Source organism: Lissotriton helveticus, chromosome 1_2 (assembly GCF_964261635.1).
Source record: "Lissotriton helveticus chromosome 1_2, aLisHel1.1, whole genome shotgun sequence".
Classification (NCBI taxonomy): Eukaryota; Metazoa; Chordata; class Amphibia; order Caudata; family Salamandridae; genus Lissotriton; species Lissotriton helveticus.
In genome coordinates this window covers 415,746,810-415,765,404 of record NC_136058.1, presented here as the reverse complement: position 1 = coordinate 415,765,404, position 18,595 = coordinate 415,746,810, and the positions used below count along the sequence as shown (strand labels likewise).

At 51.1% G+C, this 18,595-nt stretch overlaps 1 protein-coding gene across 2 annotated transcripts in view; it reads right to left on the bottom strand.

Annotated features, from left to right (window-relative positions):
• LOC144806995 (uncharacterized) overlaps positions 1 to 18,595 on the bottom strand; it is a 1,119,020-nt gene that overhangs the window by 24,882 nt on the left and 1,075,543 nt on the right. The window contains exon 1 of one of the 2 annotated variants that reach the window (XM_078673055.1): positions 18,294 to 18,467. The exons of the other annotated variant lie outside the window; for it this stretch is intronic. The gene's annotated coding sequence lies outside the window, so the exon portion shown is untranslated. Of the gene's footprint in view, positions 1 to 18,293; positions 18,468 to 18,595 lie in introns of those variants that run through there. 2 annotated transcript variants of the gene reach the window in all.

The following is an 18,595-nucleotide window of genomic DNA, read 5'->3' as shown; positions in this document are numbered from 1 at the left end:
GTTCTTTTTCTGTGTTGGCAGCAGCTCTCTGGAACTCTTTGCCTGCCCCTCTCCGTTCCATCCCTGATCTGCTTTCTTTTAGGAAGGCCCTGAAGACCTTCCTATTTTCTACTGTCTAGTTCCTTCCCCTTGGGCCATTAGTTACCGTGTTGTGTTTTACCATATCCTAAGCGCCGGGACGCCACTTGGCTGAGGCATCTGTGCGCTTTATAAAATAAAATAACATAACATAACATAACATACACTCCTGTGGTTCAAACATTCTGATCGCGGGGGATTTTAATGTGACTTTTGAGCCCCTCACTCTTGAACATTGTTGTAGGAAGGTGTCATCTGACTGCATGGTTGCCCCCACTTTTTTCCTGGTGTTTTGCTGGTTTTCGACTTAGTTTGGCTGGGATCCTGCTATTCAGGACCCCAGCCTATCTGCTTTCTCCCTAAAATGGATTCCATGTACAATAGGTACACTCCAGTTTGGTTACTGGGGTACCCTTGTGAGTCCCTAGTATATGGTACAATAGGTACTAAGGGCATAGGTACCCCAGAGGCCTACCAGGGGCAGCAGCATGCATTATGCCACCCCTGGGAAGCCTTCCAAAATGACATGCACCCCTTACTGAGATATAGGTTACCTATATCTACCTTAAATCACTACACATAGAGACCTATCAGTCACCCCTACGGCAGGCCTTATCAATCTTGAAAGCAGGGTGCTTGGTTTCATGTGAGAGGGTGCCCATGCATGAGCAGAGCCCCTCTGCAGCTTTCAGAACCATTCTCTGGGGCTGTTCTGTGATGCAGCCTGACCATATACTCTGCATTATATCCTCGTGGTAAATGCTAACTTTGGGATGGCTGCACGGAAACATGTTGTGTTTGGTGTCAAACACTTTGGAATCCTACCCCCCGCCAGTCCTGGCGGCGGGGGTAGAATTCCACCCTCTCGAGGGAGAGACATTTACACACCGGTCTACCTGGTAATCAGTTTAAAGAGCTCTGGCATCACAAAATGGATGCTGCAGACACAAGTCTGGCCTCCTGATGCTGACCAAAACTCCGGCAGGGGAGGCCTGGACAATTGGTTTCCTGTCACAGGGAGGCGTAACCACCTCCCAGACAGGCCTTGGTGGATTAGGGCTGGGTGGTTACACTCCAGGAGTGCTTTGAAGTCTGCACTGGGGGCACATTTGGTGTCCCTGTGCATAGTCCAGCTCAAACCAGTCTGGCACGAAACTGGACAAAAAAAAATGGGTGTAGCCATCCCTCTTTCCAAACCCTCCCATAGGTGGGTCCCCAGAGTTAGTCCAACCCCTTTCTTAGTTATAAGTAAGGAATCCCTGGCATCAGGACTTTAGAAATCCCTGGAGGAAACTCTGCAACTGAATCATGAAACTTTGACGCTCTACTCAAGACTAGAGGACTAAAGAAATCTCCCTTGGGGTCAAGGAGTAACTCCCCTGCTTGGCAGGCACCAACAAAGCATTTGCCGGTCTGCATTTCCAAAGCTCCCGACGGACTCTGAAGTATCTGCAGCCCAGGAAGAGGATTTACAGACTTCTCAGAGGCTGACCCGAGTCCCCAGCAAAGCTGAGACCCACAGCCCTCGTGAGTGACGTGGAACTGGAACTCCTGGACACCCTGAACATTTGCAAGTGCATTGACTTCTCGACACCTCTTGCTTTAGATGTGCCCTGACTCCCCACCAAGTGGTGAGTCCCTCGGACCTTGCTGGCCCACACGGAAGCATCTTTCTCTTTTCTGCATGGGTTGCTGTTGCCAAGGCTTGTTGGGTCCAATCCGGGCACAGATACTGCAGCACTCTACATACTTGGTGGGTCAGCTCGAATCTAGCTCATGGTTGTCGTCGACGCCTCCTGGTCCTCGTGGCTGAAGAGTCAATCTTCACCTCCTTCACCTGAAATCACCCGACATCGGTGGGCATCTGCCTATCGTGCCCCTGGTCACTGGCAAGTGACCCAGACTCTGTCCCCTCTTCTTTCAGGATCTTCTCATCTTCAATCCAGGCTTGGATCACTGCGGACACTTTCCACTTCGACAGCAGTAGCACTTTGCAGCAGATCGCCGCTGGAAACAGCGACGATTCCCAACACCAAAAGACACCTATGCACCCGGCTTCCCTGGGTGAGGTAACTCGAGTACTACATTGCTCCTGAGGGTGTTGGCTCTAGAACCCCTTAAGTCTAAAGGGGTTTGCTCAAAGTCCTCCTCTAAGTGTCCATTTTCTTTAAATTTCCACCGCGACATTCCCAATTGAAGTTTAACGGAGATCCGCGGCTGTGTTCAGACACTGAAAGCGTGTCCCTTCTGGGTCCCCTGCGTCACTACCTTGGGTGGTTCCTGGTGGCCCCAGCACTTCTACAGGCTCTAGTCCTTGTGTCTATCAAAGTCATGGTTCTTATACGACTTTATTGATATATGGTTTGGTCCGCCCCTAGGGCTCAACATATATTGTGTTAATTTACTGTGTCCTATTAAGTTTTCTGTATGTACTTTTGCCTCTAGCCTCATAAAGAGCCTAGAGAGATGTGTTTAGAATAAATACATATATTTTATATATATTCCTTTTGTGGTTCTCCTTTCATTTGGTCATTCACGAGATTATAGACTGGTAAAACAAGCTGCTTCACATTCCTCCAATACATAGCCTGAAGGCTGCTCCATAGTTACCACAAGGATAGCTTTCAATAAAGGTTGCATGTAACCTATCATCAATAAGGGTTGTTTGGACTGGTGCAAGGTGCCCACTAAAATAGTGGACAGCATATGCCAGGCCAACTTCTCACACATTAATTCAAGTCTTGCTAAAGCAGGCACGACAAAGTGCACAGCATTGGCGCCCTTCTTCTTTGTATTTGCAGCAGCGTGCCATGAGCCCTTCCACTTTAATAACGCCTGTCGCTTATTTGAAATGCAGCCCACACAGCACTCGTGGGACGCCGCTTGTTTGTATTTGCAGCGCAATGCAGGATTTCACTTTGGGAGCGGCTGCCGCCCCACACAGCATGCGTGTCCTGCAAGTGCTGTGTGGGTCGGGGGCTGTTCTTGCAGTGGGAGCGTGCAGGGCCCGCTGCAAATGCAAACAAGCATGCACCATTGCCCAATTAATGGATAACTTATCCCATGGCTTCATCAGGACCTTAAGTATTACTACTGCTCTCCGTCAGTACCTCTGGCGGTTCCAAAAGCCGTCTGGGGCTTTTGGAACCGCCAGAGGTACCGACGGAGAGAGCGGTGCCTCCTATGTCCTGATCAGTGGCCAGGTGAGGAGAGGTCTTATCCTCTCAAAAGACGGGAAATCGTCATTTACAGAGAAACTGTTATCCTTATTTGCAGGTAAAGAGGTTGTATTAGTTCCAACTCTTTACACACATTATATATTGTGTATTTATAACACTCACTTGCAGTAGCAATACTTAATGTCCTGACGAAGGCATAGGACAAGTTATCCATTAATTACTGAAACATGTTGACCCTTCACATCTAGACAGTTACTTGTTTAAGACTGTCGTTTTGCACTGTTTTTATGTCTTGATCTCTGAGAAGCACGAATAAATAATTTTGCTTCCCATTGATAATTTTAACTCGCATCACATACACACTACTGCACTGCATTCACGATTCCCACATAATCGAGTACTCGCATCTAGAGGTCCAAATACAGCGTGTTTTATCGAAATAGGTCAAAACATCTACGAGCTCCCATTTCCTGAAGCAAGGGTTGCAGCCCGTAGTGCCACTCGTGTGGCATTAGGAGGAGACCCAGATGATGAAGCATGTCACCACTAGTAAAATATGGGAATCCGTCCTTTTAATAGAATTGTCCTTCACTGATTTGTAGAAACCAGATTAGTCCTGTTGCTAGTTTCTTACATTTATCTTGCTTATCAGACCCATGGATATTTGTGTTTAGAAAACAACCCTAGGCCAGACAATGGACGAGGCATGGTCTCTGAAAGGGGGGCAAACAATAGAACACAGGGTCTGCATATGATTTTAAACCAGCCGAGACTGATTATTAATAACAACAACAAAAACACCCACCCTGCAAACAGCCTCCTCTAACAGGCACCTTCCATTCATTTGATAATTAAAACAACACATAATGCACATGTGTTTAGGTGTTTCCCTTTCTTTATTTCATAATAATACTGAATGGGATTTCTTTTCAATTGGAATTGGGAGTGCAGTTGTGGAAAATGACTAAAATCGGTATAGATAAGCGGCGTTCATTTCTGTTCACCATGGTCACTGTTGAGCGTAAAGTAAAAATCATGAAACATTGGCCACACCATCTTGCCCCTTTTTAGGCACCTTCGTGCGCGTAAGTGGCAGCCATTTTGAAAACCATGGTTTCCCTGCCCAGCGCCGCTAGCTAGCGTGTCTCTCCCTCTGACCTCGCAAGCATCCCCCGCGCGCTGATAGCCCCCGCTCTCTCATACCTGAACCATAAAACTCCCCTCCAGCGCTACTCTGCTTCGGATATGCATTCCGCTCCCGGACAACACCTCCCCATCCTTTGATGAACCCCCTTCCTCTGTGCCCAATCTTCCTGCCCGTTCCCAGGGCGCCACCTGGCCCTGCGGATACCATTTATTGGCCCCCTTACAGTAAGCAGCTGCCCCGATTCAAAGGATCTCTGACTGATCAAAGCCCCCTCCACCCCATGAGATCCGATCAGACACACATTCCGGGAATCGACGGAATGGCCTGGTGTGGGATAGTCATCACCTACTGTGACCGGGGTGGGGACTTCTACTGTAAATGTGTGGGAACAGGCCCAAAGTGAGGATTCCGAGGATGTCTTTCCGTACATCAAAGTATTGACAAGAATGTGTTTCATGTAATAAAGCAATAAACCTGTGTATAAGAGGCCAGGCCTCAAGGATGCGTCTAGAGCACCTCGAGAAGATACCCTGTTGTCTGATTTGACGTGTTCTGCTCCGTCGGAATAAACTCCTGTTTCCTGCCTTCCAGTCTCCAGCGCCTGCCTCTTTATTTGGTAACCGTGAGTTGGGTTAGAGGCGGCTAACGCCGGGCAAACCATGAAAAGGGGTAATCGACCTGATCTGCCTAACCCTTTTTCTACACAGTGTATTTGTCTCTTGGCTTGGGGAGTCAAGTTAAATAAATAATGTAATTCATTCAACGGCTTGTGTTTTGCTTAAGATGAGTAATCAACAGATTGTGCGTTTCCGATACCCCAAAACAAAGTATATTTATCACATAAAAGTTATACCCTCTTATATTAGGTCACAGAATACAAGTTCCCGAATAAAAAAGGCAGGATTTCGTTTTGTTTGGAAGCTACGTTTATTTAGCTGTCAGATGCGTTCTCCCAGTACTTCATTAGCCGTGGACATGACCATACTGTATAGAAGAACATAGCCCATGTCAAAGCATGTTTTTGCCACATGTTTGTCTTTCCCGGGTCAGTCATGTGTATCATTTTGAATGTGCCATTAATGCAGTGAAATCATAACATGTTTGAGAGCAGTGTCCCACTTGTATCTGTGAATTACAACTATAGTCCCTTCCTCATTTCCCCCTCACCATCAAAATAATTTTTGGCATGTCATCTTGTAGTGTTCTTTAGTATCTTGTGACCGATCCGCTCGACATAGGCAGATCCAGCATGTCTGTGAGGGTGCTTGTGAACCAGGTGTCCCTCAATGCTTGTGGTTTTTCCTGCCTGTGACTGGAAGCATTTAACCTGTTGAATTGTGAGATTTGCAGTCCAAACTCTGTAGTTTTTCCCTCTCATTCCCCGCGACTATCAGTTTTTCCCTCCAAATGTCTCCTTTGCTCTGTGCTAAGACGTGTATGTTAAGCAGTGGACCCCCAGTAACCATTTTGTGATAACAAGTAAGTGAAACCAGCCCCCCTTCCCCCATGAGACAGCAGTAATCTGCCGTAAGATGTTTAAACTGTGTTTAATAGGGACTGTGCACTTTGTTTTTTGGCCAGGAGAGGGAGTCCAGTTTTATACAAATAGTGTTGTTAGAGGACAAGTTTGTTAGGGCCTTACCTGCAGAAGTCCAAAGTGTGGATTGAGCCTATCTGTCTCCTAGGAGATTTCTGAATAGAGGAGCAGCTTCTAACTCAGCAAACCTTGTCTGAGGTATCTGGGACCTAATATAGTCTGATAATGTTTGATACATTGGACACTGATTGGTGGTTGTATCTGATGTTTCTATTGGATTAGGGTTAGTGTCTTCATTGGTTGGGTATTTGAGGGTTCTGATTGGTTTCTGGGTCTGTGATTCAATCAATGTAGGGTTGGGGCTAGGGTTAGGATTTCTATTGGAAGTAGGGACTAGGGCTTCCTGTGTTATTGTTTGTTGGGACTAGGGTGGGACTAGGGCTAGGGTTAGGCCTTTAATTGGAAGTAGCGATTAGAGCTTCTGGTGTGATTGGTTCCTGGACTAGGTGTGGGACTAAGAGTAGGGTTAGGCTTTCTATTGAAAATAGGAACTAGGGCTTCCTGTGCCATTTGTTGCTTGGACTAGGGTTGAGACTACTGGTAGGGCTAGGGCCTCTATTGGACGTAGAGATCAGGGTTTTCTAAACTGATTGGGTGCTTGGACTCGGGTCATGATTGGCTGTAAGGTCCTGGTTCCAATTGGTTTCAATTGGTTCTAGGGTTTAGGGTTAGTGTTGTGATTAGATAGTGTTTGGGCTAGGGTTCCCAATGGCTGAAGGGGTCACCTGACTACTAGGGCTATAAACAGCCAAGGCTTAGAGCATCTCCGCTTGGGAGTCGGAGCTAAGGGTGAAGAGGACACGGGTGAGTACCTGTTTAAACGTGTTGGAGACTGGCCGGGACCGGTGCCAGGAATGCTGGCCATTCATTAATACCCACCCTACGTATTTGTCACTCTGTATATATACATTTATTTTCACTATAGATATGGGCCTATCTTTGTGTATTGCTTTGTATAAACATGTACAATACTTATGTTATAAAACAACAAAAAAGACAAAAATCATCTTTGGTCTACATGTACTTGCTTCCATTGTGCATCTATGTACCGCCATGTACTTGGATCTATGTGTCTGTTACTTTTCTCCTTAAAAAGCATATCCAATGCACTACCCTATTTCTCATCCTATACCTCTATCAATATCTTTAATCTGCATATACTTACCTCCTTTATGCATCTATATACTTTCAATTTACTTATGCATCTATATATTTATCACTTTCTTCTAATTTAGCATTTTCAATGCACTGCCCTATTTCTCAGCTTATACTTCTCTCAATATATCTTCTAGCCCAACTTTCTGACTCATTTCAAACTTCTTTCTACTACTCTTTCCAATTCACTACCCTATGTCTCACCCTATATATCTATCAATATATCCTCTACACCCACTCTCTTTTATCCCAAACCCCACACCACTATGTTTCACAAAATAATCCTCTCTCCTACTCTGTCCCACCTTGTATCAACAGACATCTCTTTTACTATACCGATCCCCCAAAAGAAACCTTTTTAAACTCTCCCCTCTGACTCTTCCCCTCCAAAAACACTTTTTACTCATCCAAAGCCTCCTCCTACTGCTATGACCTAAATTTTCCCTCATTTGGGATTTTCACACAAGGTCCAAGCTACGATCTCCCTTGTTCTGTCCAAACTCGATTACTCCAATAGCCTCTACCACGGATCACATTTAACGACCATGAAAAGACTACAACGGATTCAGAACTCGGCTGCCAGACTACTCTTGCATATCAAACCGGGAGACCACATCTCACCTGCCTTGAAAGCCCTGCATTGGTTACCGGTTGCCAGAAGATCCACATTCAAGCTACTTTGTATCACCCACAAAGCACTACATGGAATGGGACCGCTCTTCAACAGGAATAAAATCACCAAACACATTCAACAAAGGAACCTCTGCTCTAAAGGGGCATCTTGCCTCAAAATCTTAAGATACCAGAAAAAACATGGGTGGCTCATCCTTCTCTGTTCAAGCAGCCAAACTATGGAACTCTTTACCCCCCAACATAAGATCCACTGACAACCACCGTATCTTCAGAAAACTACTCAAGAATTGGCTCTTACCCACAAAAGCACCATATACAAACAGACATTTACAGCATATCTCACTGTAAATAAGCATTTATTTCACCATAGATATGTACCTATCTTTGTGTATTGCTTTGTATGGACATGTACAATAATTATGTTGTTAATAATGAAATGTAATATGATCTTTGGTCTACATGTACTTGCTTCCATTGTGCATCTATGTACCTTCCATGTTCTTGGATCTGTGTGCTATTTACTTTTCTCCTGAAAAAGCATATCCAATGCACTACCCTATTTCTCACCCTGTACCTCTATCAATATCTTTAATCTACATATACTTACCTCCTTTATGCATCTAAATACTTTCAATGTACTTATGGATCTCTACATTTATCACTTTCTTCTAATTTAGTATTAATGCACTACCCTATTTCTCAGCATATACCTCTCTCAATATATCTTCTAGCCCAACTATCTGTCTCATCTCGACTACTATTTCCAATGTGCTACCCTATCTCTCACCCTATACTGCTATCAATATATCCTCTACATCCATTCTCTCGTTTATACCAAACCCCATACCACTACTATGATCCCCAAAATAAGCCTTTCTAGACTCTCCCCTACACTACCCCTCCCTGCATCATCTGACATCTTTTACTATACCGATCCCCAAAGCAAACCTTTCTAAACTCTTCCCTCTGACTCTTCCCCTCCAAAACCCTTTTACTCATCCAAAAGCCCCCTCCTACTGCTATGACCTAAAAAAGAAATCCTTCACTTTTCTATCCCTCCACTATCCTTTTCAATCAAAATAACAGACTAACATGTTCATTTCTCTAATTCCATATTCCACCATATTAATTCACCACTAATCCTTTATGGGTTCCAGAGTAGCGTGCTACTGGCCATTAAAGCATTTCAACACCTCATCAGGCTTACAAGCGCTATATAAATGCAAACCTTTTTTCCTTTTTTACCTCTCCCCAACCCTTCTCAATCCAAATAACTGACTAACATATCCACCACTCAAATTACTTCATATTTCACTATACTAATTTTCAACACTAATCCTTTATGGGTTCCTAAGTAGCCTGCTACTCGCCAGAAAAGCGCTTTAACACCCCATCAGGGGTAACGGGCACTATATGAATGCAGCCCTTTCTTTCCCTTCTATCCCTCCGCTATCCTTCACACTCCAAATAACAGACTAATATCCACCACTCAAATTACTTCCATGTTTCACCATACTAATTCACCACTAATCCTTTATGGGTTTCCGGAATACCATGCTACCCGCCAAAAAAAGCGCTTCAACACCCCCATCAGGGGTTAGAAGCGCTATATAAATACAAACCTTCTTTCCTCTTCTATCCTTCTGCTATCCTTCCGAATCCAAATAACTGACTAACATATCCACCACTTAAAAGTTACTTGCATGTTTTACTATACAAATTCAAAACTAATCCTCAATAGGTCCCGGAGTAGCTTGCTACTCGCCGAAAAAGCGCTTCAACGCCTCGTCAGGGGTAGTAAGCGCTATACAAATGCAATTACAATACAATACAATACAATATTGTGATTTTATTGCAGATGCTGATGAGCAATGGGGGATCTTAAAGTTAGAACTGCCACCAATTAAAAAATGGCCTGAATTGGCAATCCAAATAAATGCCACTTATCTAGAGAAGGGACCACGGGCGGCGAATGTCAGATCCACATCCGATAGGCAAGGAGCAAATACTTTCAACAATGGCAATTGAGCCAGTCGCATAGACTACTTATTAATCAATCTGCGACTGTGGCATCCCTTAAGGGATGTGGTAGTAAGAGAGCGGCCAGAGAGTGACCACAACCCCCTGTGTGCAACTCTTGATTTGTTACCACAACGGGAACACACGCGATCAGAGAGTAATTTTCTCACCAGGGATGCGGTTCCATCAAACGACATAAAACGCCTAAAATGGGCTAATATACTCAAGCACCGCGAACCTTTAGCTTCAATATCCCAAGACTTTGAAGGGCGATTTCAGAGTTGGAAGTATGCATGCTAAACTCAGCGGCTCTTGACCCGGTGATCGGTACCCATGTTAGCTTTTTTGCGAAGCTACGCACTTATTTCATTAGATGCCATAAGGCCAAGGGAGTCTATCCTAGGAAAGGCCCACAATGGTTCAATATGGAATGTAAAGAGGTGCGTAGACAACTAGGAGCTGCAATTAAAGAGTGAAATCCCAGTGCTGTACGGCAACTAAGGTATAAATACCGAAGAGCACAAGTTAAGGCAAAAAAATCCTGGGATGAGAATAGATGGCAGGAACTCAAACTAGCATGCGTAAACAAAAATCCCAAACAGTTTTGGAACATAGCTAAGTGGGACAGGGGTGGTCTGCCAACCCAGCCGCAAAACCACGTTTCACAGGATCATTGGGTCACTCACTTTAAGCCTCAAAATGAACGTAGCTCAGGGGAAGGGACGGAAGAGAAGCCCCCGTGCCGATACTACACAGGCACCGTTTTTGAAGATGCTGAAGTTAGTCTGGCCCTAGGGGCAGTAACAGGAGGTAAAGCACCGGGCCCAGATGGCATTCTGCCGGACATATTTCTGTATGAAAAATCTAAATGGTGCCACTACAACGCGATGGTGGCTAACGCAATTGCGCAGGGTGCCCCAGTTACTGATTCGTGGAAAGGGGCGGAGATTATCCCCGTTTTTAAAAAGGGGTTAAATCCCTGTCAGGCAACTATGGGCTTATCAGCCTGATAGACTCACTCCAAAAGATAATTCTGCATCTAGTTTTGAACAAACTGCAGGATTGGGTGGGAGAGACAGATAGCTTATCTCCTCTACAGGCAGGCTTTAGGGCATGTACTAGTACCATTGATCAGGTATTTCGTTTTATTATGCTCTACTGGAAGACTGTGGTCTTGAACAAGAGTAGCCTTTATGCTGCATGCTGAGGTGTGACGGAGGGCAAGAACAAGAAAGATGGGCTTGGATGTGTCCCAGAGTAATTACCAGTGGCAGAGATGAACTCAAACGATCCACCCATCATTTTCCATATTCATAAATATGCCAGGTGTGCCCAGATGTGGGTCCCGTGCTCGCTGCAATGCTGGAATCAAGCCGCACCCTCCAGTCAGGACCCAGATGTGGGTTCAGTATTCGCTGCACCGCTGGAATCAAGCCGCACCCTACAGTCAAGACCCAGATGTGGGTCCTGTGCTCGCTGCACCACTGGAATGAAGGCACACCCTACAGTCAGGACCCAGATGTGGGTTCAGTGCTCACTGCACCGCTGGAATCAAGCCGCACCCTACAGTCAGGACCCAGATGTGGGTCCTGTGCTCGCTGCACCACTGGAATGAAGGCGCACCCTACAGTCAGAGCCCAGATGTGGGTCCCGTGCTCGCTGCACCGCTGGAATCAAGCCGCACCCTACAGTCAGGACCCAGATGTGGATTCATTATTCGCTGCACCGCTGGAATCAAGCCGCACCCTACAGTCAAGACCCAGATGTGGGTCCTGTGCTCGCTGCACCACTGGAATGAAGGCGCACCCTACAGTCAGGACCCAGATGTGGGTTCAGTGCTCACTGCACCGCTGGAATCAAGCCGCACCCTACAGTCAGGACCCAGATGTGGGCCCTGTGCTCGCTGCACCACTGGAATGAAGGCGCACCCTACAGTCAGAGCCCAGATGTGGGTCCCGTGCTCGCTGCACCGCTGGAATCAAGCCGCACCCTACAGTCAGGACCCAGATGTGGGTCCTGTGCTCGCTGCACCACTGGAATGAAGGCGCACCCTACAGTCAGGACCCAGATGTGGGTTCAGTGCTCGCTGCACCGCTGGAATCAATCCGCACCCTACAGTCAGGACCCAGATGTGGGTTCAGTGCTCGCTGCACCGCTGGAATCAAGCCGCACCATACAGTCAAGGCCCAGATAGGCTGAAACCAGTCTTTGGTTGGTTGAGTTCTGGTTCAGAAAAGATCTGCATTGGCTCTTCAGGCTGGACTGCTTCTATTGGAAGGAGTCTAAAGCTGATTTGCATATGGTGCTTCCTGTTTGAGGTGGCATTGTGGGCGTACAACCAATTGATCTCCCTCTTCTGCTTGGCCTGGGGAGGACCTGGACGTGAGCCAGAGTCTAGTGAGGATGAGGATGTGATAAGTGCCTGGTGAGGACCAGGGCTTGAGTCGGGCTTGTGAAGCTCAGGATATATGCCAGGGCATTGTGAGGACCAGAACCTGAGCTGGGCCTTGTGAGGAGCAGGACGTGAGTCAGGGCCTAGTGAGGACCAGGACTGAGCCAGGGTCTTGTGAGGACCAGGACATGAATCTGGGCCTTGTGAGGACCAGGACGTGAGCGGGAGCCTGGTGGACCAGGACGTGAACCAGGGCCTTGTGAAGACCAGGACGTGAGCCGAGGTCTGGTGGACCAGGACGTGAACCAGGGCCTTGTGAGGACCAGGACTTGAGCCGGGCCTGGTGAGGACCAGTACGTGAGCTGGAGCCTTGTGAGGACCAGGACGTGAGCCGGTGCCTGGTGGACCAGTACGTGAGCTGGGGCCTTGCGAGGACCAGGACGTGAGACGGGGTCTGGTGGACCAGGACGTGAACCAGGGCCTTGTGAGGACCAGGTCGTGAGCCGGGCCTGGTGGACCAGGACATGACCTGGGGCCTGGTGGACCAGGGCCTTGTGAGGACCAGGATGTGAGCCGTGGCCTGGTGAGGACCTGTTATGTTCCATATAGGTACCCATATATAGGTCCGGGTAATATCATATACTTTCACCTTTTAGGATTGAACCTTTACCTAGTTCAAGTCCTGGGTGCAGCAGGAGGGTTTTCCCCTGAACAATAGCCTCCTATAACTTCATCAATGGACTCATACCATATGAATGAGTATACATGAGGGTTCTTGGAAACCAGGTAGAAGCTACACCACCTGCATAATATCTATGTGCAAGGTTCATCCCCTACGTCATGCTCAAATCCAAAAATGGCTAATACAAGGGACAAGGGACAAAGAAACACTAGATCATTTTTGTATAAATACAGCACATCTTACTGAGTTAAGAGAGAGGAGATCAGGACTTCCATGCCGACACACTGCCGCGAGACGCTGAGGTTCCTGCATGCAGACACTCCAGCTCGCAGTGGTCTGAACATCCCTTGCGGGTTGTCCAGTTCGAGACCAGAACGGGGGTCCCACACTCTCTCAATTCAGGTAATGGGGTTTGACTTATCCTAGGAGGATTCTTGGCTTAACACCTACATACATGCTTGGTACACTTAGGTACATCTAGCTAGGATTACATCGTAGGAGTGCGCATTTTACTGTAATGTATTTTATATGCTGGTATGCATTCATTATTTTAGCAGAATGGTAGAAATCTATCATCCTTTTACGTTTCTAGTGCTTCTAGTTATGTATATCCTCTACTGTCTATTGATTTTCTCAGCACATCTATTTTACACTAGAATAACGACTGTTCATCAAATACATATTGAAAACATCCCAACCGTTTATTCTGTGTATCTATCTGAGAGGATCAGAGTTGTCATGTTTGATAGTTGCCAGAAACTCTTCCCTCCTTGGTAAGAGGAGTTTCCAGTGGCACTGTGAGCGAGCTGGTATACAGGCCAACATACCAGACAGAGGTGTCCAGAATCAGTCTGACACCAATCCTATAGTCTATGTTGTCTAAACGCACAGAACCCAGATGACAAGCCAGGACAGGCCTCTATGCCTACACCCCTGGACAGACCTCACCTCCTCTGCACCCCTGGACAGGCCTCCCCTCCTCTGCACCACTGGACAACCCTCGCCTCCTCTGCTCCCCTGGACCGGCCCCAGCTCCTCTGCACCCCTGGACAGGACTCACCTCTTCTGCACCCCTGGACAGGCCTCTCCTATGCCCCCCTGGACAGGCCTCACCTCCTCTGTACCCCTGGACAGGCCTCCCCTCCTCTATACCCCTGGACAGGCTTCTATGCCTACACCCCTGGACAGACCTCACCTCCTCTGCACCCCTGGACAGGCCTACCCTCCTCTGCACCACTGGACAGGCGTCACCTCCTCTCTCCCCCCCCTGGACAAGCCTTGCCTCCTCTGCACGCCTGGACAGGCCTCACCTCCTCTGCACCCCTGGATTGGCCTCACCTCCTCTGCACCCCTGGACAGACCTCACCTCCTCTGCACCCCTGGACAGCGTCCCCTCCTCTATACCCCTGGACAGGCTTCACCTCCTCTGCACCCCTGGACAGGCCTCACCTCCTCTGCACCCCTGGACAGGCCTCACCTCCTCTGCACCCCTGGACAGCGTCCCCTCCTCTATACCCCTGGACAGGCTTCACCTCCTCTGCACCCCTGGACAGGCCTCACCTCCTCTGCACCCCTGGACAGGCCTCTATGCCTACACCCCTGGACAGACCTCACCTCCTCTGCACACCTGGACAGGCCTTCCCTCCTCTGCACCACTGGACAGGCGTCACCTCCTCTTCCCCCCCCCCTGGACAAGCCTTGCCTCCTCTGCACCCCTGGACAGGCCTCACCTCCTCTGCACCCCTGGATAGGCCTCACCTCCTCTGCACCCCTGGACAGACCTCACCTCCTCTGCACCCCTGGACAGCCTCCCCTCCTCTATACCCCTGGACAGGCTTCACCTCCTCTGCACCCCTGGACAGGCCTCACCTCCTCTGCACCCCTGGACAGGCCTCACCTCCTCTGCACCCCTCTGGACAGGCCTCAGCTCCTCTGCACCCCTGGACAGGCCTCCACTCCTCTGCACCCCTGGACATGCCTCACCTCCTCTGCACCCCTCTGGACAGACCTCACCTCCTCTGCAACCCTGGACAACCCTTGCCTCCTCTCACCCCTGGACCGGCCTCAGCTCCTCTGCACCCCTGGACAGGCCTCACCTCCTTTGCACCCATGGACAGGCCTCACCTCCTCTGCTCCTCTGGACAGGCCTCTCCTCTGCACCCCTGGACAGGCCTCTCCTCCTCTGCACCCCTTGAAAGGCCTCTCCTCTGCACCCCTGGACAGGCCTCTCCTCTGCACCCCTGGACAGGCCTCTCCTAGTCTGCACCCCTGGACAGGCCTCACCTCCTCTGCACCCCTGGACATGCCTCACCTCCTCTGCACCCCTGGACAGACCTCACCTCCACTGCAACCCTGGACAAGCCTCACCTCCTCAGCACCCCTCGACAGGCCTCACCTCCTCTCCTCCCCCTGGACAAGCCTCACCTCCTCTGCACCCCTGGACAGGCCTCTCCTCCTCTGCACCCCTGGACAGGCCACACCTCCCCTGCACCCCTGGACAGACCTCATCTCCTCTGCACCCCTGGACAGGCCTCACCTCCTCTGCATCCCTGGACAGGCCTCACCTCCTCTGCCCCCCTGGATAGGCCTCACCTCCTCTGCACCCCTGGACAGACCTCACCTCCTCTGCACCCCTGGACAGCCCCCCTCCTCTATACCCCTGGACAGGCTTCACCTCCTCTGCACCCCTGGACAGGCCTCACCTCCTCTGCACCCCTGGACAGGCCTCACCTCCTCTGCACCCCTCTGGACAGGCCTCAGCTCCTCTGCACCCCTGGACAGGCCTCCACTCCTCTGCACCCCTGGACATGCCTCACCTCCTCTGCACCCCTCTGGACAGACCTCACCTCCTCTGCAACCCTGGACAACCCTTGTCTCCTCTCACCCCTGGACAGGCCTCACCTCCTTTGCACCCATGGACAGGCCTCACCTCCTCTGCACCTCTGGACAGGACTCTCCTCTGCACCCCTGGACAGGCCTCTCCTCCTCTGCACCCCTTGAAAGGCCTCTCCTCTGCACCCCTGGACAGGCCTCTCCTCTGCACCCCTGGACAGGCCTCTCCTAGTCTGCACCCCTGGACAGGCCTCACCTCCTCTGCACCCCTGGACATGCCTCACCTCCTCTGCACCCCTGGACAGACCTCACCTCCACTGCAACCCTGGGCAAGCCTCACCTCCTCAGCACCCCGCGACAGGCCTCACCTCCTCTCCTCCCCCTGGACAAGCCTCACCTCCTCTGCACCCCTGGACAGGCCTCTCCTCCTCTTCACCCCTGGACAGGCCACACCTCCTCTGCACCCCTGGACAGACCTCATCTCCTCTGCACCCCTGGACAGGCCTCACCTCCTCTGCATCCCTGGACAGGCCTCACCTCCTCTGCACCCCTGGACAGGCCTCACCTCCTCTCCTCCCCCTGGACAAGCCTCGCCTCCTCTGCACCCCTGGACAGGCCTCTCCTCCTCTGCCCCCTGGACAAGCCTCACCTCCTCTGAACCCTGGACAGGTCTCACCTCCTCTGCACCCTTGGACAGGCCTCTCGGTGAAGGATTCTCATTAAGGACAGAGGAGCCCAGAGTTCATTCCACCCCATACAGCGCCTCTGACTCCACTCTGAGCCTCGGGGCGCTATGCACAGGCCCCAGAGAGACACTGCTTCCACGGACAGGCCTCACCTCCTCTGCACCCCTGGACAGGCCTCGCCTCCTCTGCACTCCTCTGGACAGGCCTCACCTCCTCTGCACTCCTCTGGACAGGCCTCACCTCCTCTGCACTCCTCTGGACAGGTCTCACCTCTGCACCCCTCACCTCCTCTGCACCCCTGGACAGGCCGTACCTCCTCTGTACCTCTGGACAGGCCTCTCCTCCTCTGCACCCAAGGACAGGCCTCACCTCCTCTGACCTCTGGACAGGCCTCACCTCCTCTGCACCCCTGGACAGGCCTCACCTCCTCTGACCTCTGGACAGGCCTCTCCTCCTCTGCTCCCCTGGACAGGCCTCTCCTCCTCCGCTCCCCTGGACAGGCCTCACCTCCTCTGCTCCCCTGGACAAGCCTCACCTCCTCTGCACCCCTGGACCGGCCTCAGCTCCTCTGCACCCCTGGACAGGCCTCTCCTCCGCACCCCTGGACAGGCCTCACCTCCTCTGCCCCTCCTCTGGACAGGCCTCTCCTCCTCCGCTCCCCTGGACAGGCCTCACCTCCTCTGCATCCCTGGACAGGCCTCACCTCCTCTGCACCCCTGGACAGGCCTCACCTCCTCTCCTCCCCCTGGACAAGCCTCGCCTCCTCTGCACCCCTGGACAGGCCTCTCCTCCTCTGCCCCCTGGACAAGCCTCCCCTCCTCTGAACCCTGGACAGGTCTCACCTCCTCTGCACCCTTGGACAGGCCTCTCGGTGAAGGATTCTCATTAAGGACAGAGGAGCCCAGAGTTCATTCCACCCCATACAGCGCCTCTGACTCCACTCTGAGCCTCGGGCGCTATGCACAGGCCCCAGAGAGACACTGCTTCCACGGACAGGCCTCACCTCCTCTGCACCCCTGGACAGGCCTCGCCTCCTCTGCACTCCTCTGGACAGGCCTCACCTCCTCTGCACTCCTCTGGACAGGTCTCACCTCTGCACCCCTCACCTCCTCTGCACCCCTGGACAGGCCTCACCTCCTCTGTACCTCTGGACAGGCCTCTCCTCCTCTGCATCCAAGGACAGGCCTCACCTCCTCTGACGATCTGGACAGGCCTCACCTCCTCTGCACCCCTAGACAGGCCTCTCCTCCTCTGCATCCAAGGACAGGCCTCACCTCCTCTGACGATCTGGACAGGCCTCACCTCCTCTGCACCCCTGGACAGGCCTCACCTCCTCTGACCTCTGGACAGGCCTCTCCTCCTCTGCTCCCCTGGACAGGCCTCTCCTCCTCCGCTCCCCTGGACAGGCCTCACCTCCTCTGCTCCCCTGGACAGGCCTCTCTTCCTCTGCACCCCTGGACAGGCCTCTCCTCCTCTGCCCCTCCTCTGGACAGGCCTCACCTCCTCTGCTCCCCTGGACAGGCCTCTCTTCCTCTGCACCCCTGGACAGGCCTCTCCTCCTCTGCCCCTCCTCTGGACAGGCCTCTCCTCCTCTGGACAGGCCTCTCGGGGAAGGATTCTCATTAAGGACAGAGGAGCCCAGAGTTCATTCCACCCCATACAGCGCTGACTCCAACCTGAGCCTCGAGGCGCTATGCACAGGCCCCGAAGAGAGACACTGCTCCTCTGGACAGGTCTGACCTCCCCTCCTCTGCAGCCCTGGACAGGCCTCACTTCCTCTGACCCCCACTCAGGCTCAGCATAGGCTCTCCTGACCTCACCATGAATGCCAGGAGGGTGAATCTGATCCATGGATCAATAAATTGCAGCCAAGTGAGTTAGCAGCTCTCCTACCTGAGCAGAAACCTATCCAGGCTCTCTCCTCCTCCTGGGGGGCCGGGAGGGGGGGGGGGGGCACATCTGGGGTCTGGGGGTGGTAAATCTGGGGTTTGAGGGGGGTCTGTAGATGAAGGTGACTGCCCACCAGACAGGGCTCCTTCCTCCTCTGCAGCAGGCTGGACACACCAGGAGAGACCGAGAGATGTCAACACCGTTACTAGTGCTGTCTCTGCCGCTGCTGACCCGGAAGAGGAAACCCTTCTCCCTTTCATACAATGTGTGCTCAGTGGGGTTTACCAGCAGGCGAGGAGCGCCCT